Source organism: Neomonachus schauinslandi, unplaced genomic scaffold (assembly GCF_002201575.2).
Source record: "Neomonachus schauinslandi unplaced genomic scaffold, ASM220157v2 HiC_scaffold_266, whole genome shotgun sequence".
NCBI lineage: Eukaryota > Metazoa > Chordata > Mammalia > Carnivora > Phocidae > Neomonachus > Neomonachus schauinslandi.
In genome coordinates this window covers 1-9,243 of record NW_025408967.1, presented here as the reverse complement: position 1 = coordinate 9,243, position 9,243 = coordinate 1, and the positions used below count along the sequence as shown (strand labels likewise).

General features: G+C 32.7%; 1 pseudogene; it reads left to right on the top strand.

Annotated features, from left to right (window-relative positions):
* Positions 1-7,167: 7,167 nt before the first annotated feature.
* On the top strand, positions 7,168-7,517 carry LOC110576819 (annotated as a pseudogene).
* Positions 7,518-9,243: the final 1,726 nt, after the last annotated feature.

The window sequence follows — 9,243 nt, the reverse complement described above, 5'->3', positions numbered from 1 at the left end:
GAAAGAAAGAAAGGTGGATGGAGGCAGAGGGAAGACCTTATGGAGGTAATAGGATTTATTATGCATCAGACACCCACCCAAGTACTTTATATGTATTATATTACAATCATCAAAGCAACTCTATTGGTCATATCCTATGATTGCTCTTCCTTTATAGATGAGGTTTCTGAGATTTAAATAAAGAAGGAAGAAGTCCAAACACCCACACAAGTAAGTACCAGAGCTCAGGTTTGCACCTATAGGGAAGTAGAGAGGTATGAAACAACACTGTATTAAGAGAGAATGTGAGGGAAACCTGGGTGTCACAGTCAGTTAAGTGTCTGACTCTTGGTTTTGGCTCATAATGTGAACTCATGGTGGTGAGATTGAGGCCTGCATCCAGCTCCATGCTTAGCTCAAAGTCTGCCTTAGATTTTTTTTCTCTCTCTCCCTCTGCCCCTCCCACTTATGCTCTCTCTCTCTCTCTCTCTGAAATAAATAAATCTTTAAAAAGGAGAGAGAAGAATGTGAGTTCAGGAAAAGAAATTTAAGAAGTAGTCTGAAGCCAAATCATGGAGTTTCTATGTTGAGTTAATGAGTTTGAACTTCATCAGGATAGATGAGTGATAAAATTATATTTGCATGCTAGAAAGATTACTTTGATAGAACTATGAAGAATACATTGAGGTAGTCAGGAAGGGACTGAAGAATTGTAAGCTGTAAGCAATGAGTGCTGGAAATAAAGCAGTGGCAGAATTAAGGAAAGAGGAGGCAGATTTTTTAAATTAATGAAGTTTTGAAAATAACAGCACTTGGTTTCCAGTTAGCAAAAGAGTGCAAGTTAAAGAACACAATCTACTAGACTCCAGATTTCTGGCTTGGGAAATTTGATGGATTAATGGATTCACTAGGTAATCTAAACACCAAAAGTGTTTGCAAGGAAAATGACTCTTAAATTTTTAAAATATCACATCCTAAAATGACAGTATTTTTCCTAGAATATCAATGTTACTATTTCTTAAGATCTTTTGACATGATTTCAATTTGAGCCCAAGGTTTCTGCTTCCATTGCTCCATTTCATCCCATGTTTCAATATGCTGTAGACCTTACTTTCTTGTTTTCTTCCAATTTTCCCCCTTTTCTATGATACTTCAGGAGTTGGGAGAAACTTTTTGACAAATCATATCTCCTTGGGTATTAGTTATCTATTACAGTGAGACAAATTATGCTGCAACCCAAAGCTTACATAACAATGGACATTTATTATGTTATATAGCTTCTCTGAGTTATGAATTTGGGAGCAGCTTAGCTAAGTGGCCTGGCTTGGCATTTCTCATAAGGTTGCTTTCAAAATGTTTGCCAGAGCTGCAGTCATCAGAGGACTAATCAGGGCTGGAGGGTCTACTTCCAAGATTGGGTTATAAAAGGCATTATAGCTTCCTCCATGCTCATTCTCTTGCTCTGGGGGAAGCCAACTGCCCATGTAACAAGGACAACATGTCAAGAAGCCTTATGGAGAGATTCACGTGGCAAGGAACTGAGACCTCCTGCCAATAGCCATGTGAATGAGCCATCTTGGAAGTCACATACAATTAATTCTACCACACTCTACTCTTTAGAAGCGAATCACTACATCCAGTCCACAATCAAGGGGAAGGGAGATAATGTACTTTTGTTAATAATAATGTATCAATATTGGCTCAGAGATAATAACAAATGGCCCAACACCAGTGCAAGATGTTAAATATGGGGGAACTTGGACAAAGGGGAGAGGTGATGGGGAAAGTCACTGTACTTTTTGCTCAATTTTTTGTAAACCTAATACTATCTTAAAGTCTAATAATTTTCAAAAAGAAAATTAGAGACATTGGATGAAATGGACAATTCAATTTTGTATAGCAAGTGAACAAATATCAAATATAGGCGAAGGAAAGAAGGAAAAAAGAAAGGGAGGGGATGGATTATGGTTACCTTTTTAAAATTGTAAAAATGTGTTCCTCTTGACTAATTGGTGCACCATCAACACTAAACTGTGATAATTATATATCTATTTATATATTTGACCAAAATTTAATTTTATAAGACACTCTGAGGTCTAAAGGAGATTCTAAGTACACCAGAGGATATTTTCATGATTCACTGCCTTGAGTAGCTTTCTATCTCCCACCACTTCATAATAAAAGAGAATCATACAACTTGGTAGTTAAGAAGGCTCTGGATTCAGGCTAAACGAATTTAAACCTGGTTCCATCATTTAATTAACTGTGCGGTGTCAGGTAATTAGTCCTAGGCACATAATAAGCTTTTAGTGATAACTAGTACAAGAGTTTTGCCTTTAAATCCTCAATATTAACTAGATTTAATAAAAGGATCTAGTTTAAATTTCTTAGCTATATCTTTCCTAGGATATTTCTAATAGAATTCTTTTCATCAATATTGTTCCCATTTAGAAAACCCCTCTATACTTCACATTGAAACCTTCCGTTTCATATTTCTCAGGTTCTCTATAAAAGTAGTTTAGTTTTTAATCTCTATTATCTTACTTCCTTACAAAACAGAAATTTTTTTCTTAGTTTGGCCAACACAGGGACAAGTTCAGTGCAGCAGGATTTGCATAAGCAAAGCCATTGATCCCAAACCCATAAACGTTGCACCATGAAGCTACCTAAATGGTAACCTCAGCAAAACCATCCCCCAGAGAGGCTGTGGAAAATTAAATTAAGATCGTATTTTGGGGAATACTAATTTCAGAACACTGCTACCTGCCATCACATACATTACATGCAAAGCTTCCCTTCTCTGATGAAGTACTGAGCTCATCCCCCTGAGAAGCTTGGCTATGAGAAGCAACACACTCCCAACATGAGGTCTTTCTATTTCAATTTTCCAGTTGTAGCCACCTTGAATCCACAAATTTCAGTGATGGTTATTAATAGATAAATGACATTAGTTGTATGCTTTCTGTTTTCCACTGTCACAGACACATGATTTCCCCCTTTTCCATGACCAACCTTGCTTTCATTAACTTATCTAATGTATCTTTGAGAAAGCGTAAATGATTGAGCCAAAAAGGGAGGAAATACATTTCTGTCTGGTGACACTTAAGATTCTAGGTCTAAAGACAAGGATTTATTTTATTATTTTATTTTATTTTATTTTATTTTATTTTATATACAAGGTACTGAAAACCCAGGAGCTATTAATTGATAATGTCTCTGTCACACATAAACCTAATTTACTTCTATTAACTAGTTTCACTAATAACATATATCACAGACCGTTTATTCCTTCATCTGAAATATGATTGATTAGATTTCCATCTCTGCATGACATTTTTTAATACCAGATATGCATCTTACTTTTCTGGAGCACTCAAAATAGCTTAATAATTCTCTGCAAACTGAGTTGCCAAAGCTACACTGGAATTTTGATGTTTCCATTAATAAAAGATACACGCCTGCAGGAGGTACAGATTTATGATCTCAGGATCCAGAGTTTAGGGGCAAAGGGAAAATGGCTTGCATCTGTACAATGATTAAATGTATGTTCAGAAAGAGGAACTCGAAAGTGTCTATACAGATCTAACAAGACCTATTTGGACCTGGGGCTTGCCCCTGCAGGGTGTTTTTTGATAGCTTTATCTATGTCAGACACTGAGGCTCTATCCGTTCTCACTTGTCAATATGCCATGGTAGCTTCAGAGCTGGAAACAGGGAGATGGTGAGCTACATGAAGAGAAACCTGAATGTCAGGGAGCCATTACACCAAATCCATACATAGCCTAACCAGAATGCCATGTCAGGGAAAACAAAAAACCAAACCAAAACAAAAAGCACACACACAAATCAAATGTCAGAAAAAAGAAGACAAATCAAATGTCAGAAAAAAATTTTTAAATGTTACCAATCAAGCCTAAAAATAGACTCTATACTAGTAAGGAACCGAAACTTCTCAAAGAAAAATAGAAGTAAACATACTTAATAATCAAATATGAGTCCTGTGCATTTGCCTCCTGGATAGGGTAGGAGACAGATGTTTCATGAAAACATAGACCTGAATATGAATAGAATCTGGAGATACTGTATCTCCATGAAGGTTTATTGTGCTTTTGAGAGTCATTGAACAAAAACCTGTCAATTCATACAATTTAGTCTTTAATTGTTTTAATCAATACAATTTTTATTGTGCCTTTTCTGTACATAAGGCACTATACTAGATATAAAGGAAAAACAATCAGTTGAGTACTGAGCTTCTTTTTTTGTGAATTAAAGTGGCTTTACTTTTGTTCTTATAAAAACAAATACTAATTATAAATATCTAGAAAAAATATGCCCCAAAACCATATTTAATATCTAGAAATAACCACTATCGACATTGTGGGATATATTATTCTAGCCTATCAAATTATATATATATTCACACATACATATATATATATGTGTATATATATGAAAATATTATATATGTGTCTCTACATAAACATATATAGTATATGTAATATACTTATAATTTATATGTAATATTTATGCACAACACACACATCGACACATGCACACACACAAACATAGAACATGAGTTTGCTAGGGCTACCCTAACAAAATATCATAACTGGGTGACTTAAACAATGGAAATTTATTTTCTCTAAGTTCTGGAGACTAGAAGTCGAAGAGTAAGGTGTAGGCCAGTCTGTGTTTTTCTGAGGTCCCTCCTTTGGCTTGCAAATGCCTGCCTTCTCATTGTGTCCTCACGTGTCCTCTTCTGTGTATGTCTTCACCCTTGTGTTGCTTTGTCTGTTCAAATTCCCTCTTCTTATAAGAATATCAGTCAGATTTGATCACCCTAATAACCTCATTTTAATGTAATAATCTCTTTTAAGGTTCTATCCCCAAATATATTCACATTCTGAGGTTCTGCGGGTTAGAACTTCAAAATATGAATTTTGAGGGGATAGAGTTCAGCCTATAACATACATACATACATATATATATATATATATATATATATATACCTGCAGAGAGAGGAGGGAGATTTCTATTTTCATATAAAAATGAGACCACATTAGGCACCCTAATTTATACTGTGCTTGTTCCTCTCTCTCCACTGATATATTTTTATCATATTCAATTAGTATGACTATGTAATAGATCATTGTATAACTTTAAGGTAATTTATTTACTAAGTTGCTATTACTCAACACTTAGATTATTTATGATTACTTAACATATATATATAAATTATCTATCTAAGCTCTATAATAAACCTACTATCATTTGGAATTTTGAGGGTATTATTCCTTAGAAGAAATGACTAAAAATGGAATTGCTGGATTAAAGGGTATGCACATGATACTTTTTTTAAATAGCTCTTTAGAAAGTTTTTATTAACTGACAAAAGAAGTTTGGTTACTTTCCAACACCCTGATTATACTATTAGTATTTATTTTAGTCTTTGAAAATATGATAGATGGAAAATACTATTTTGGTTTTGTTTTATTTGCATTTCTTTGCTTGCTATTGAATCCAAACATCTTTTTATCATTTATTGTCCATTTTAATTTATTAATTTTAATTCCATGCTATGTCTTTTGCTCAATATTCCATTAAGATGTTCTTTTTTTACTTATCAACTTGAAAAAAATGTTTACATATCAGAATTGGTCATTTGCGTATAGACATCAGAATTTTTTTTCAGATTTGTGGTTTGCTTTCTAGTACCGTTTATAGTGGTTTTCTGCCATTCTGAAATTTTTGTTTTATCTCCTTCTGTTTTTATTTAAGGCTTTTGTTGTTATGGTTTTTGCCAATTTATGAACATTTCCCTTTGGTTTTACAGTTAGCCATGACCTCACAGGGTAATTGTTCATATATTCACCAATTTACATCAAGTATTTTATGGATTTTTTGGCAGTTTTTAAATTAATTACAGTTGAAGTATGCCATAACAATGAAATATTGCCCATAAAATATGGTTAGCTTGTTTTGTAATACCATTAAATAAATAGTTTACTTTTTACTTAATGATTTGATGGGCTATAATATTATGGCTTAAAATATAGTATTTTAATACCATAATACTTATGGCTTGATGGGTCATATACTATATTTTTATCTATACTTGTCTTAAGATTATGGTCTGGCTCTAGTCTAATATAATTTTTAAAGATTTATTTATTTATTTTAGAGAGAGAGAGAAAGAAAGAGAGAGCATACACGTGAGGAGGGTTGGGACAGAGGGGGAGAATCTTCAAGGAGACTCCTCGTTAAGTGCAGAGCCCAATGTGGGGCTTGATTTCACGACCCGGGAAATCATGACCTGAGCTCAAACCAAGAGTCAAACATTCAACTGACTCAAACACCCAGGTGCTCGTAGTCTAATCTACTTCTAGAAAAATGCTATTTATTTGTTATACCTTCATAATATGTTTTAATATGTGATAGGACAAATTATTATGTTTTTTCAAAAATTTCCTAACCATATTCTTTCATATTTATTCTTCAAGATTAAGTATGATTTTATCAAAAATTAAACTATACCAGGAGTTTTGTATTAGAATTACATCTATAGATTAATTTTTAAAGATTTATACATTTAAATTATTTATTCATACTATACAGGAAAATAGCATGTCACTTCTTTTATTCAGCTCTTATTCTATGACATTCAGTGTAGTTTCATAATTACATATGTCTTATATGTCTTTTATTAAGTTTATTCTTAAGTAATTTAAAGATTATTTGCTATTGCGAATATAATGTTTATTTTTCTATTGTATTTTCTAACTGGTATACAGGAAAGCTATTATGTTTTGGTATATTTACTAAATAAGTGGCCACCTATTTAAATTTTTATTAGTTCAAATGATTTTGCAATTGATTATCTTATGTTTTCTATAATACCAAAAAAAAAAAAATAGTAACTAATGGTAGATTCATTTCAATGTGAATGGATTCTTATTTCTTTTTATTCTCTTTTTATACTTGTTAGGACTTTCAAAACATTGTTCATTGTAGAAGTGAAAGCAGGCATTGGTATTTTGTTCTTGCTATTAACAGAACATCCTGGAGTGTACCCTCCAGTCAGCATATTGCTCTTGGTTCAGATAAAACATCTTATTACATAACTATATCTAGTTACCATGGATTTGGTCTTTTAACAAATTTCATAAGAATGGATGCTGAATGGATGTCATGGTGGATTTGCTGAAGAAGACCACTGGCCTTGTGGGATTGGCTATATGTGAAAGTCCACACGAGAGGCTAAGAATATTGTACACAAAGATTCTTGATATTCTTGAGCAAATTCCTAAAAATGCAGTATATAGAAAGTATACAGAACAGATTAGAAATGAGAAGCTAAGTATAGTTAAAGCAGAACCAGATATTAAGAAATTAGAAGACCAAGTTCAGGGTGGCTACCTAGAAGAGGTGCTTCTTCAGGCTGAAATGAACTAGGTCTGGCAAGAAAAATGATACCGTGGAAACCATGGAAGCCTTTAGCGGAAGAGCCTCCTGCCAACCAATGGAAATGGCCAATATAATTATCATTAAATGTCTAGTGTGTTGATGGGAAACTAATGTATTTAAATGGTTGCTGAATTATAACTAATGTTTGTTTTTTAATTAGTTACACAGCCATGTATTTTTCTCACTAATATGAGGAATCACATTACTATATTTGCCAGTGTTTAATAAGCCTCACATTCTTGGGCTAAGTAAAATCTATTATGTATAATCTTCTTTTCTTTTTTCTCCTGTTATTTTTAATTAATGTAATACTTGATACATGTAAAAGAACTTAAGCAATATATGTGTAAATTGAACATGCTAATGATTTTTTTAGAAATGTTTTATCTATATTCATCTGTATTCATATGGGAATATATAGTGTTCTTTTCTATGCTATCTTAGTGATGTTTAGAAGTATCAAGCCTCAGGAAATTGAAAAGCTTTCAATATTATCCTAATATCATAGAATTTATCTGTTCCTTGGATGCTTGACAGAGCTCATTTTTAAAACCAAAGGTTTGGGAATAAATTCTTTTGTGACTTGTCTCATTCTTTATATTTTTTATTCTACTGAGGAGTGCTTTGTTATTTGTTTTGTTTGGGGGTTTCCTTTTTAACTCTTATTGCTTCACTTTTAGTGATTTATATTTCATACATACCACACACACACACACACACAAATACATTAGCCCCAAATTTAAATTAATGTTTGCTTTTTATTAATGTTGCCTATGTAGTCTAATTCGTAATGTCAGAACATGAATTTTCATTTGGCTTTCTTGTTAGATTTTCTAGCTCTGGAGTTCAGCTATCAATTCTATTAAAGTCCCCTTTTTAACTTATTAATTTTTCTGTATTTATTGTTTTAATCCTTTTTAAGTTAACAAATTATTCTCTCTTGGTTCTGGAGTTGATTCTTAATAGTGAGACCCTTTATTCAAGCAAATTGTTACCAAAAACTTCAAGAGGAAAAAAAAGGCAGGGATGTGCTGGTATAAACAAAATGGAGACCTAGAATCACACAGACAATAGAGACTGATAACAAAGTAACGATTATAGTATACTGTTTTCATTGCTATGAATTTTTAAATGGCATGAATTGTTGGTTTTTGTTCTCTCATTAAACGAATAAATATGCATCTAAAGGGTGTTTAAAAAATTATTTTCCAAAGGAAAATGTATTTTAATCTTCAGTTGTGAATTTACGGCTCTGTGGCAATGGTCGCAGACTGCAATTCTGATTAGGTTTGTCTGTGTGAGGTTGCTTTGTGGCTTGTGAAAATAGTAGTTTTGTATGTTTCAAGCTATGCATTGGGGAATGTATTCATGTTTTCCTTATTACCAATTTTTGTAAATATATCTAAATATTTAAAAATAATGTGTTTTCTTTGTGAAATAGATTATCTGTATGTTTATTAAATTAATTTAATTAACTATATTATTCAGGTCCTGTACTACAGTGGTTTTTCAACTTCTGGCTACAAACTCCTGCTTATATCAAATTATACAGTGTCTATAATTTTAAAAAAATTATATTTACCTTCAATTTTATTTTACTAATAATCCAATTTATTTTGAAATTTCAAATAACATGTAAAGATGGTATGAGATTTTTACATTTATCAAAAGGGGACATTGATTTTTTTTTTTTAAAGATTTTGTTTATTTGACAGAGAGAGACACAGCGAGAGAGGGAACACAAGCAGGAAGAGTGGGAGGGGGAGAAGCAGGCTTCCTGCGGACCGGGGAGCCCGATGT